At 32.5% G+C, this 12,755-nt stretch overlaps 1 long non-coding RNA gene across 1 annotated transcript; it reads left to right on the plus strand.

The window, feature by feature from the left end:
* Positions 1-1,495: 1,495 nt before the first annotated feature.
* LOC127097665 (uncharacterized) lies at positions 1,496-12,106 on the plus strand. Its single transcript, XR_007793132.1, has 3 exons — positions 1,496-1,672; positions 9,318-9,348; positions 12,005-12,106. It is a non-coding gene; the product is annotated as an uncharacterized LOC127097665 (long non-coding RNA).
* Positions 12,107-12,755: the final 649 nt, after the last annotated feature.

A 12,755-nucleotide genomic window follows, 5' to 3' on the forward strand; every position in this document is an offset into this window, starting at 1 on the left:
GGGAGCTTCTATATGAATTAAGGATGTATAGGATATTAGTTGAAAAGTTAAATTATCTCACAGTCACACGTCCTAACATTTCTTTTTCTGTTAGTGTGGTGAAGTAGTTCTTAAATTCTCCTTTCTAAGAACACATGAACGCTATTTTTTGGATTCTGAGATACATTAAAGGTTCTCTAGGAAAATGTCTCATTTATGAAAATAAAGGACATACTCAGATAGTTGGATATCCTAACGCTGATTGGGAAAACTCACCCATTGTTAGACGATTTATCTCTGAGCATTGTTTATTTGTTGAAGGAAACCTAATATCCTATAAAAGTAAGAAACAGAATGTAGTTGCAAGATCAAGTGCTGAGGTAGAATATAAGGTTATGACACTAGTAACATGTGAGGTCGTTTGGTTGAATCAACAACTCAAAGAACTTCAATTTGAAAAAATAAGACCATGACACTTATTTGTGATAACTAAGTTCCATTACGTATTGTTTCGAATCCAGGTTTCATGAGAGGACCAAACATTGTCAGAGAGAAGATAGAATCAAACGACATTGTCACAAGTTTTGTCAACTCTAATGATCAATTGACATGTGTTTACAAAATCCCTACGAGATCCTAAAACTAATTATATATGTGGTAAGCTTAGTGCATTTAACTTATATGTTCAAATTTGAGGGGGAGTGTTAATATTTGTATAGAGAATATTCCATTGAATATTTCTTAACCTATCTAGAATATAATAGAATATACCATTGCATATTCCTTATGTAATTAATATAATATACCGTATAATACAATCTTCGTAATCTTATTCAGACATACTGTATATTCAAATGTCCCTCAATCTCATATTTCAACAATTTGACTATGAAATTGTGAAGTTGTCATGATTTATTGGACGATATCTAAGGTAGTATGTTCTTTTTTTTTACTAATATTATTTTGAATTTACAATTACTATTTTTTTTCTTCCTTTGCAAGATTTAAAACAATGCATGTGTGTAGTTTTTTCTTAAAATATGATGAGGCTCATCATATGAATTTTTGTTGCTTTTAACTACTTCTCTTTTGTAATTTGTATTACTATAATACTACAAATATTTGTTCACAAAATCAGAGAATTTGTTTTCGTCTACGTGATTTCTTTGTGCTATCTACCTATGTCCACTAAATTATGGATTTTGAATCCTGTTGTCTCTATTTGTTATGATAAAAAGTGCATGTATAATAAAGCTTTTCATTAAGAGATTGCACAACAATGTTTATAACGTAACAATTTTTTTTATGAATTCTACTTTGCAAGTTGTCTCGTAAACTAAATTTGTAAAAAAAAAACTATAATTAATATAGAAAATGCATTCATAGTAAGTAAATTTGTTGGTATCATCTAAAGATAACTAGAAATACTATGTTTGGTTCGGTAGGACTTTCTAACTGTATGTTATTCTTTTTCCTTTTTCAAAGACTTCCCATAAAGGTTAATGTCAGTCTTTTATGCTTATAACATCATGTGTTGTTATAATTTCGTCTTTTTGTTTACTCTAAAATGTTACTCTTTTTATTTTCCAAGATTATTTTGAAGTGATAACTAACTTGTTCGTCGGAGTGTTTGTAGGAAGGTATGTACGCTCTTGTCATGAATAGATCAAAATGAGTCTTGAGGTCATTACAGGTAATGTTCTTCTATTGCTTCTTTTCATTTGGTTTTTACAATAAATGCAAAGTGATTGTTTTGTTACAAGTAGTAAATACTGCACAAATCCATAATAAATATTGAGCAGTTTCTCGCATTTTCTTTTTTATATTATACTGGTAAGGGTTGTATTGTGTTTTGATTTCACTGTTTCTTTTGGTCATATTTGATAGGGTGAGTCAGCCGTTCAGGTTACAAATGAAGGTGTTGATGCTGCATGGCATACAATTGGTACATCTTTGGAGGTCGTGTTCAAACTTAGGAAGGTTCTCAACCCCAAGAGTGTGATCAAACCAACATCACTAGCTAAAGATTATTTTGAATCCATAACTAACTTGATCGTCCGATACTTTGTAGGTACCACACCTTTGCTATGACCATGTCAGTCTTGAGGTCCTTTGAGGTAATGTTCTTCTGTTTGCCTCTTTTAATTTGGTTTGATTTGTTTGTGCTCAACAAATTATTCAGGTTCATTCGTTGATTTCATTTATTAATGTACAAGTTTTATAAAATCGTGAAGCCTTTTCTTGACTTGAACATTTTTTCAGATATTATTCAGGTCTTTTTTGAACTATGCAATGATTAAATGAACTTATTCTTTGTCTAAATTCAATATTTCTTCCATATTAAATTTGGCTGCCTTAGTTCACTTGTTCAGTTAATTTTTCCTGAATTTATAGTAATTGGTGACCGGTTCCATGAGAATAGAAAGTGATGTAGGGAACCTTTGATTTGGAAGTATAATTCGGTCTGCATCCCAGCTATTTCTCATATAGAGTTTCATGCATTTCTTTAGATTATATCACATAAATTTGTTAATTGATTTGTAGTACCTACACCTCCGATCAAAGGTGTGTCCAATGTCAGGCACGTGTTGGTTCCTGACACTGACACATCCACGTTCAATTGATTAATTTTTTCAAATTATTACTGGTGTTGACGTGTCACTGTCATGTCCCATGTCCGTATTGTATAGGTTAATTTATTAATTAGTACGTAAAGAAAAGTTTGAAATCCATAATATGAAATTTCCAGTGCCTTGTTCTGGTCATTGTTATCCATATGTGTAACTGTGTCTTTAATAGATATTGATGTACATCAACTTGAAAAATTGCATATTGTTTATAATTCCTTTCAGATCCCAGTAATTTCCAACTATGACTACCAAAATCTTTTTATTATTACTTCAATATGGTTACAATATGTAGGTAAAAAGTTATCCTGCATATTTTCTGATTTGTACTAATTTTTTGAAGTGGTTTTCCTTCAAATGTGGTTGCAGGGATTTGTCATTGTCTCAGCTTTACTCGATACAACATTGCTTCAGTTCATTTAAAATTATCCATCTCCTTCTGCAATCTATAAGAAAAATTGCACGGTTGACTTAATATACCCTTGTTATGGTTTTATGGATAATCTTTCTCAATATTTGAATATGCAATTGTAAACTTGTCATGATCTGTGGGAGAATATCTAAGATACTATGTTCTTTTATTTACAATATTATTTTGAATTCATAACTTGACCGTCGGAGTTTTTGCAGGTACCACACACTTGCCGTGTCATGCTATGTTCATGAGTATGATTAAACAGAAAGGAAATGGTAGGAAGTTTGGTTTGCTGTGATCGGTTCCATGAGATTTAGAAAGTGATGCAGGGACGCCTTTGATCATGCTCAACAAGCTGCTAGAGTGTTCAAGAACAGGAGCAGCCTGCGGTCTACCCTATTGGAAGCACCATCCGTTCTTCAACCCAACTACGAGTGGATGAGTGTCACTGACTCGAGGGCCTGCTGGAACATTGGAAATGGGCAAAGGGTGAAAATGTTGGGTGACAACTGGTTCCTGGGTCAGGTTGAGTTTGAAGTGTGGAGTCCTGCCTCAACCCTAGTGATTCGGTTAATCGAAGATGACGCAAACAATGGAAATTGTGAGTTATTCTTCATCTATTTTAATGCTTATTAAGAAACAAAAGATAGAGTTCTTAGATGATGAGATTCCTCACATGATCACACTATCGTCACCTCATCATACTCCCTCACCACTGCAGAAAACACGCTTACCGTTAATGAATGAAATTATTGAGCTTGGTGAGATGCGGTTAGAACTGTTTCGTCTCATTAACAACACCCAAGAAGCCATCGATGCTGAAAAAACGAGGAAAATCGCAATCTTGATATCATTTAGATAGTAACTAACAACATTTTATTCATTTCAAATTGATTTTAATGTTATTTTGAATCTATGTTTGTGTCATGATGAGTAGGATGAAATTCCTTCTTCAGGTAATGTATCTGTGTTTTTGCATTTACTGTGTGATCTAACAATCAAATTATTTGTCCCACTCATTTCTTACATACGATAATCAGGTTGCAGTTTAAGTCCTATACAATGCATTCATACAAAGTAACTTGAAATAGAAAGATATTTAGTATGTTGTTCTTTTTCCTTTTTCACAGACTTGCCATAAAGGTTAGTGTCACTCTAAAATGTTACTCTTAGTGTATGTTCATGTCACAAGTCTTACTATATTGTCAGAGTCTTTGCAGGGCAGGTACCACAACCTTGCTATGCACGTGTCATGAATAGATTAAAATCAGTCTTGAGTTCCTTATAGGTAATGTTATTCTGTTTGCCTCTTTTCATTTTGTTTTTACTATATATACACACAAGGTGATTGTTTTGTTATAAATACTGCACAAATATTATGGCGAAATGCTACTTTCTGAATCCAGTGAGTGGTTGAGTTCTGCAGTTTATTTTGAGCTATTTCTGACACTTTCTTTTATTATACTGGTGTCAGTGGTATTGTTTTCATTTTGAAATGTAATTCTGGAGTCCCAACATCAAACCGTATTAGATTTTTCTTGACAGAGAGTGGTTAGTCCTACCAAGGTTTCATGATTTGCTCACTTTACTGTGACATGTCATCACTGTACTAAAGCTGCTTTGGGGATAAGGATGTTTGACCAAGTGCGTGTTAACTCATTGCTATCTTTATTTGTTATAGATTGATGAACTATTTGATGGTTTTGTTTTATTTACCAACATTATTTTGAATCCATATTATTTGATTGCTATCTTCTGTTTGCCTCTTTTGATTTGGTTTGATTTGTTTGTGCTCAACATATTATTCAGGTTCATTCGTTTATTTCATTTTTTGAATTAATATGTACAATTTTTCTAAAAATGTGAAGCCTTTTTTTGAATTGAACATTTTTTCACTCGTCTTAAGGACTTTTTGTTGGCTTTCTTGTAGTGAGCTATTTACTTTTCAATGCTTACATTGATAATGTTTTGTGGATTTTGTAGGAGGATAACTTGGAAGAGTTTGGTGAATATTAAAATAATAGAGTCAACATCTTGCCCTCATATACCTTAAAAAAAGTGATTCTATAATGCCGAGTTTGTAATCTTTTGTCTGCTTTATTACAGAATCTAAGATAGATGTTGAACATTTACTATGCACATGCTATTGATTTGTTACATTGTGTTTGCATATTATGGCAGATGTTTTAAACATTTTTTACTTTTGTATTAGTCTACGGAGAAATCTCTCGTATACCGAGATCTGAGTTTGACAACCTTGGATTGATGTGTTTCAAGTGTGACGTTTTAAGTTTTATTGAATTTAATTTTAGTAATCTTCCCTACTTGTTTACTGTTTCCATCTTGACCTTAAGTGCTTTTGTTCCCAAATGACTTAGGGTCTGTTAGGATAAAAAGCTTATTTGCAGCTTATAGCACAAGTGCTTATCAAAATAAGCACTTATGAATAAGCTCGCATAAGCTATTTTTATAACAAAAGATAAAATAAATTTAAATTGTTTTTATATATGTTATAAGTTGTTTTTGGACTCTTTGTTCTGTTTTTTTAATTAATCTTTTTTCAATACTATAATCTCAGTTTTATTTGGTTATGAGGACTTCTAGATTATGAATCTGATCCAATACTTGAAGTGTATGTTGAATAAGGAAATCTGCAATTGTTTGTTGTTTTTTAATTTCCGAGTCTGATGCAAATGCTGCATTCTATTTACATAGAATATTAAGAGATTGTGGTTTTAAGCTGCAAATAAGCTGTTTTCTGGTTTAAGTAATTTTGTAACTTAGCAGGTTTTGGTGATTTAGTTTTTGATTTTTCACTGTTTACTGATAGCCAGAACATCATGTTAATGACCCTGATCCTGAACCAGTTCTGCTTGAAGCAATCCCCACTTTGAAGTTCAATCAAGAGGCTTTCAGTTCCATTGAAGATACACAGTTAAGTCCTTTTTATTAATTCTAACTCATACAGAATAAGTTCCTCATATTTTCGTTAACATCAGATACGGGGTAAGACTTGGTTGTTGTTGTATCAGATACATGATAGATTAAGGGCCTAGTTGAATCGATTTATAGGAGCTTATCTATTGATATAAACACTCTTCAGAATTATTTTATATGATAAGCGACGATGTTATAAGTGCTTAAATAAGTTGTTTATCTAGACAGGTCCGTGATAGATTAATAAGTTAATGAAAAAAGAACCAGTGAATAGATAAATAACCGAGTTTGCTTCTACAGGTGTGTAATATGTTTGGCGGACTACAAAGAAAGAGAAATATTGTGAATCATGCCGAAATGCGGCCACACTTTTCATCTTTGTTGCATTGATATATGGCTGAGGAAACAATCTACCTGTCCAGTATGCCGTCTGCCGTTGAAAAACTCATCCGAAACAAAACATGTGAGACCCGTTACATTCACCATGAGCCAACCTCTCGACGAGCCGCCACATACATCAGAAAGGAACGCGGATATTGAGAGGCACGTCGAACCTACTGCTGTTAACTCCATACAACCAACTTCCGAAGAACCGGAAATAAGGCAATAGTGATGTAAGATGTCTAAAGGGATTGTTCTGCTCTCAAAATATAGATTAGTGATCATTTTCTGGTTCTATAGAAGAATGTTTTTAACTAGATTGAATTCAAATTCTTTCTATGTATTATTATTGCTTCCATATTCACTTGGCCATGTCAACATTGGTTCTCTGCAGCAGAGATGTATATAGTATCTTTCCTTCTGCAGCATATGCTTGCCTAGGTTTTGATAGAGTTTATTTTACACCAAGTTTGAAGTTCTTTTGATTGTAGCATTGCCTCTAGGAAATTCACTACTCTTAAGTTTGGTTCAATTGACTTATTTGCATCCTTTTTTAAATAGAATTTTGCTTCTGCAAAAGAAGGTCATTTATCCAATGTTTGTTGAGGCACTTGCAAAAGGACAATGGGCCAACACCCCTACACATGGGGATTACCTACATTAGAAAACATACTATATTAACGGAGTCAATAATTTGAGAATTTTATTTGGCATGAGGTGCACCCTACACCCCTACACATGTGCTGGCACCCCTACACATTGCTGAAATAACTATATTGTATTTTAACTAAAATAGTAAATTTGTCAAACTTAATTACTTTTTATGATTTTTTAAAATTATGCAAGTATGTATTTTTTTGTGTTATTGATTTTTTTTTCAAAATTTTCACATAAATTCAATAGAAATGGATGAATTCTCGTAGATAATGCATTCATAGAAAGTAAGTCACCTTAACTTGTTGGTATCATCCAAAGGTAATTAGAAATACTATGTTTGGTTTGGTAGGACTTTCTAACTGTATGTTGTTTTTTATCTTTTTCAAAGACTTCCCATAAAGGTCAATGTCACTCTTTTATGCTTATAACATCATGTGTTGTTATAATTTCGTCTTTTTGTTTATTCTAAAATGTTACTCTTTTTATTTCCCAAGATTATTTTGAAGTGATAACTAACTTGTTCGTCGGAGTGTTTGTAGGAAGGTATGTACGCTCTTGTCATGAATAGATCAAAATGAGCCTTGAGGTCATTACAGGCAATGTTCTTCTATTGCTTCTTTTCATTTGGTTTTTACAATAAATCAAAGTGATTGTTTTGTTACAAGTAGTAAATACTGTAAAAATCCATAACAAATATTGGTAGGACTTTCTAACTGTATGTTTTTCTTTTTCCTTTTTCAAAGACTTCCCATAAAGGTCAATGTCACTCTTTTATGCTTATAACATCATGTGTTGTTATAATTTCGTCTTTTTGTTTACTCTAAAATGTTACTCTTTTTATTTTCCAAGATTATTTTGAAGTGATAACTAACTTGTTCGTCGGAGTGTTTGTAGGAAGGTATGTACGCTCTTGTCATGAATAGATAAAAACGAGTCTTGAGGTCATTACAGGTTATGTTCTTCTATTGCTTCTTTTCATTTGGTTTTTACAAAAAATGTCAAGTGGTTGTTTTATTACAAGTAGTAAATACTGCACAAATCCATAACAAATATTGATCAGTTTCTCGCATTTTCTTTTTTATATTATACTGGTAAGGGTTGTATTGTGTTTTGATTTCACTGTTTTCTTTGGTCATATTTGATAGGGTGAGCCAGCCGTTGAGGTTACAAATGAATGTGTTGTTGCTGCAGGGCATACAATTGGTACATCTTTGTAGGTCGTGTTCAAACTTAGGAAGGTTCTCAACCCCAAACGTGTGATCAAACCAACATCACAAGCTAAAGATTATTTTGAGAATTACATCTATCGAAAAAAATTCTGACGAAAGACCTTGGTAAACTCCTATATCTTTTGGGTATTGAGGTAGTCCAATCTAAAGATGATATGGGAATTTCTCCGGGGAATATGATATGGATACTTTTGAGGAAACTAGTTTGTAGATAATGCATTCATAGAAAGTAAGTTTCTTTAACTTGTTAGTATCATCCAAAGGTAACTAGAAATACTATGTTTGGTTTGGTAGGACTTTCTAACTGTATGTTGTTCTTTTTCCTTTTTCAAAGTCTTCCCATAAAGGTCAATGTCACTCTTTTATTCTTATAACATCCTCTGTTGTTATAATTTCGTCTTTTTGTTTTCTCTAAAATGTTACTCTTTTTATTTCCCAAGATTATTTTGAAGTGATAACTAACTTGTTCGTCGGAGTGTCTGTATGAAGGTATGTACGCTCTTGTCATGAATAGATCAAAAAGAGTCTTGAGGTCATTACAGGTAATGTTCTTCTATTGCTTCTTTTCATTTGGTTTTTACAATAAATGTAAAGTGATTGTTTTGTTACAAGTAGTAAATACTGCACAAGTCCATAACAAATATTGGTAGGACTTTCTAACTGTATGATGTTTCTTTTCCTTTTTCAAAGACCTTCCATAAAGGTCAATGTCACTCTTTTATGCTTATAACATCATGTGTTGTTATAATTTCGTCTTTTTGTTTACTCTAAAATGTTACTCTTTTTATTTTCCATGATTATTTTGAAGTGATAACTAACTTGTTCGTCGGAGTGTGTGTAGGCAGGTATGTACGCTCTTGTCATAAATAGATCAAAATGAGTCTTGAGGTCATTAAAGGTTATGTTCTTCTATTGCTTCTTTTCTTTTGGTTTTTACAAAAAATGCAAAGTGGTTGTTTTGTTACAAGTAGTAAATACTGCACAAATTTATAACAAATATTGAGCAGTTTCTCGCATTTTATTTTTTATATTATACTGGTAAGGGTTGTATTGTGTTTTGATTTCACTATTTCTTTTGGTTATATTTGATAGGGAGAGTCAGCCGTTGAGGTTACAAATGAAGGTGTTGATGCTGCAGGGCATACAACACCTTACATCTTTGGAGGTCGTGTTCAAACTTAGGAAGTTTCTCAACCCCAAGAGTGTGATCAAACCAACATCACTACCTAAAGATTATTTTGAGAATAACCTCTATCGAATAAACTTCAGACGAAAGACCTTGGTAAACTTCTATATCTATAGCTATGGATACTTTTGAAGAAACAAGTTTGTAGATAATGCATTCATAGAAAGTAAGTCACTTTAACTTGTTGGTATCATCCAAAGGTAACTAGAAATACTATGTTTGGTTTGGTAGGACTTTCTAACTGTATGTTGTTCTTTTTCCTTTTTCAAAGTCTTCCCATAAAGGTCAATGTCACTCTTTTATGCTTATAACATCATGCGTTGTTATAATTTCGTCTTTTTGTTTACTCTAAAATATTACTCTTTTTATTTCCCAAGATTATTTTGAAGTGATAACTAACTTTTTCGTCGGAGTGTCTGTAGGAAGGTATGTACGCTCTTGTCATGAATAGATCAAAATGAGCCTTGAGGTCATTACAGGTAATATTCTTCTATTGCTTCTTTTAATTTGGTTTTTACAATAAATTCAAAGTGATTGTTTTGTTACAAGTAGTAAATACTGCACAAATCCATAACAAATATTGGTAGGACTTTCTAACTGTATGTTATTCTTTTTCCTTTTTCAAAGACCTTCCATAAAGGTCAATGTCACTCTTTTATGCTTATAACATCATGTGTTGTTATAATTTCGTCTTTTTGTTTACTCTAAAATGTTACTCTTTTTATTTTCAAAGATTATTTTGAAGTGATAACCAACTCGTTCGTAGGAGTGTTTGTAGGAAGGTGTGTACGCTCTTGTCGTGAATAGATCAAAATGAGTCTTGAGGTCATTACAGGTTATGTTCTTCTATTGCTTCTTTTCATTTGGTTTTTACAAAAAATGCAAAGTGATTGTTTTGTTACAAGTAGTAAATACTACACAAATCCAAAACAAGTATTTAGCAGTTTCTCGCATTTTCTTTTTTATATTATACTGGTAAGGGTTGTATTGTGTTTTGATTTCACTATTTCTTTTGGTCATATTTGATAGGGAGAGCGTGCCGTTGGGGTTACAAATGAAGGTGTTGATGCTGCAGGGCATACAATTGGTACATCTTTGGAGGTCGTCTTCAAACTTAGGAAGGTTCTCAACCCCAAGAGTGTGATCAAACCAACATCACTAGCTAATGATTATTTTAAGAATAACATATATCGAATAAATTTCAGACGAAAGACCTTGGTAAACTCCTATATTTTTTGGATATTGAGGTAGTCCAATCTAAAGATGATATGGTAATTTCTCCGGTGAATTATGTTATGGATACTTTTGAAGAAACAAGTTTGTAGATAATGCATTCAGAGAAAGTAAGTCACTTTAACTTGTTGATATCATCCAAAGGTAACTAGAAATACTATGTTTGGTTTGGTAGGACTTTCTAACTGTATGTTGTTCTTTTTCTTTTTTCAAAGACTTTCCATAAAGGTCAATGTCACTCTTTTATGCTTGTACCATCATGTGTTGTTATAATTTCATCTTTTTGTTTACTCTAAAATGTTACTCTTTTTATTTCCCAAGATTATTTTGAAGTGATAACTAACTTGTTCGTCGGAGTGTCTGTAGGAAGGTATGTTCGCTCTTGTCATGAATAGATCAAAATGAGTCTTGAGGTCATTACAGGTAATGTTCTTCTATTGCTTCTTTTCATTTGGTTTTTACAATAAATGCAAAGTGATTGTTTTGTTACAAGTATTAAATACTGCACAAATCCATAACAAATATTGGTAAGACTTTCTAACTGTATGTTTTTCTTTTTCCTTTTTCAAAGACCTTCCATAAAGGTCAATGTCACTCTTTTATGCTTATAACATCATGTGTTGTTATAATTTCAACTTTTTGTTTACTCTAAAATGTTACTCTTTTTATTTTCCAAGATTATTTTGAAGTGATAACTAACTTGTTCGTCGGAGTGTCTGTAGGAAGGTATGTACGCTCTTGTCATGAATAAATCAAAATGAGTCTTGAGGTCATTACAGGTAATGTTCTTCTATTGCTTCTTTTCATTTGGTTTTTACAATAAATGCAAAGTGATTGTTTTGTTACAAGTAGTAAATACTGCACAAATCCATAACAAATATTGGTAGGACTTTCTAACTGTATGTTGTTCTTTTTTCTTTTTCAAAGACCTTCCATAAAGGTCAATGTCACTCTTTTATGCTTATAACATCATGTGTTGTTATAATTTCGTCTTTTTATTTACTCTAAAATGTTACTCTTTTTATTTTCCAAGATTATTTTGAAGTGATAACCAACTCGTTCGTAGGAGTGTTTGTAGGAAGATGTGTACGCTCTTGTCATGAATAGATCAAAATGAGTCTTGAGGTCATTACAGGTTATGTTCTTCTATTGCTTCTTTTCATTTGGTTTTTACAAAAAATGCAAAGTGATTGTTTTGTTACAAGTAGTAAATACTGCACAAATCCAAAACAATTATTTAGCAGTTTCTCGCATTTTCTTTCTTATATTATACTGGTAAGGGTTGTATTGTGTTTTGATTTCACTATTTCTTTTGGTCATATTTGATAGGGAGAGCGTGTCGTTGGGGTTACAAATGAAGGTGTTGATGCTGCAGGGCATACAATTGGTACATCTTTGGAGGTCGTGTTCAAACTTAGGAAGGTTCTCAACCCCAAGAGTGTGAGCAAACCAACATCACTAGCTAATGATTATTTTGAGAATAACATATATCGAATATATTTCAAACGAAAGACCTTGGTAAACTCCTATATTTTTTGAATATTGAGGTAGTTCAATCTAAAGATGATATGGTAATTTCTCCGGTGAGTTATGTTATGGATACTTTTGAAGAAACAAGTTTGTAGATAATGCATTCAGAGAAAGTAAGTCACTTTAACTTGTTGGTATCATCCAAAGGTAACTAGAAATACTATGTTTGGTTTGGTAGGACTTTCTAATTGTATGTTGTTCTTTTTCTTTTTTCAAAGACTTTCTGTCATACGGTGAACTGACTTTGGGTGTGTTTTTGCTTTGGAAAGCAAATGTCGCGGTTAGCAAGAGTCGCCACCGACTTTTCTTTTATCCAATAAGGAAAGGCGGAAAAGAACAGGAAATACCTCAATTAGATTTTGGGTTCGGGAGGTACATTATACAAAGGGAAGGTGTTAGCACCCTTTGTATCCATGGTTATCCATGGGCTCTTAATTGCTTGATCACTTATATTTTTCTTGGCTGAAAAAGTGTTTGTGAATTGCTTAGAAAAGGTCTTGAGAAGAGAGTTTAACTTTGTAATGATTCTTGTACGAATGTATACAAAGTATTTATCTCGTTTAATCTTTGAAAGCTGTTTA

The sequence above is a fragment of the Lathyrus oleraceus genome, chromosome 6 (genome assembly GCF_024323335.1).
Source record: "Lathyrus oleraceus cultivar Zhongwan6 chromosome 6, CAAS_Psat_ZW6_1.0, whole genome shotgun sequence".
NCBI classification, from domain to species: Eukaryota; Viridiplantae; Streptophyta; class Magnoliopsida; order Fabales; family Fabaceae; genus Lathyrus; species Lathyrus oleraceus.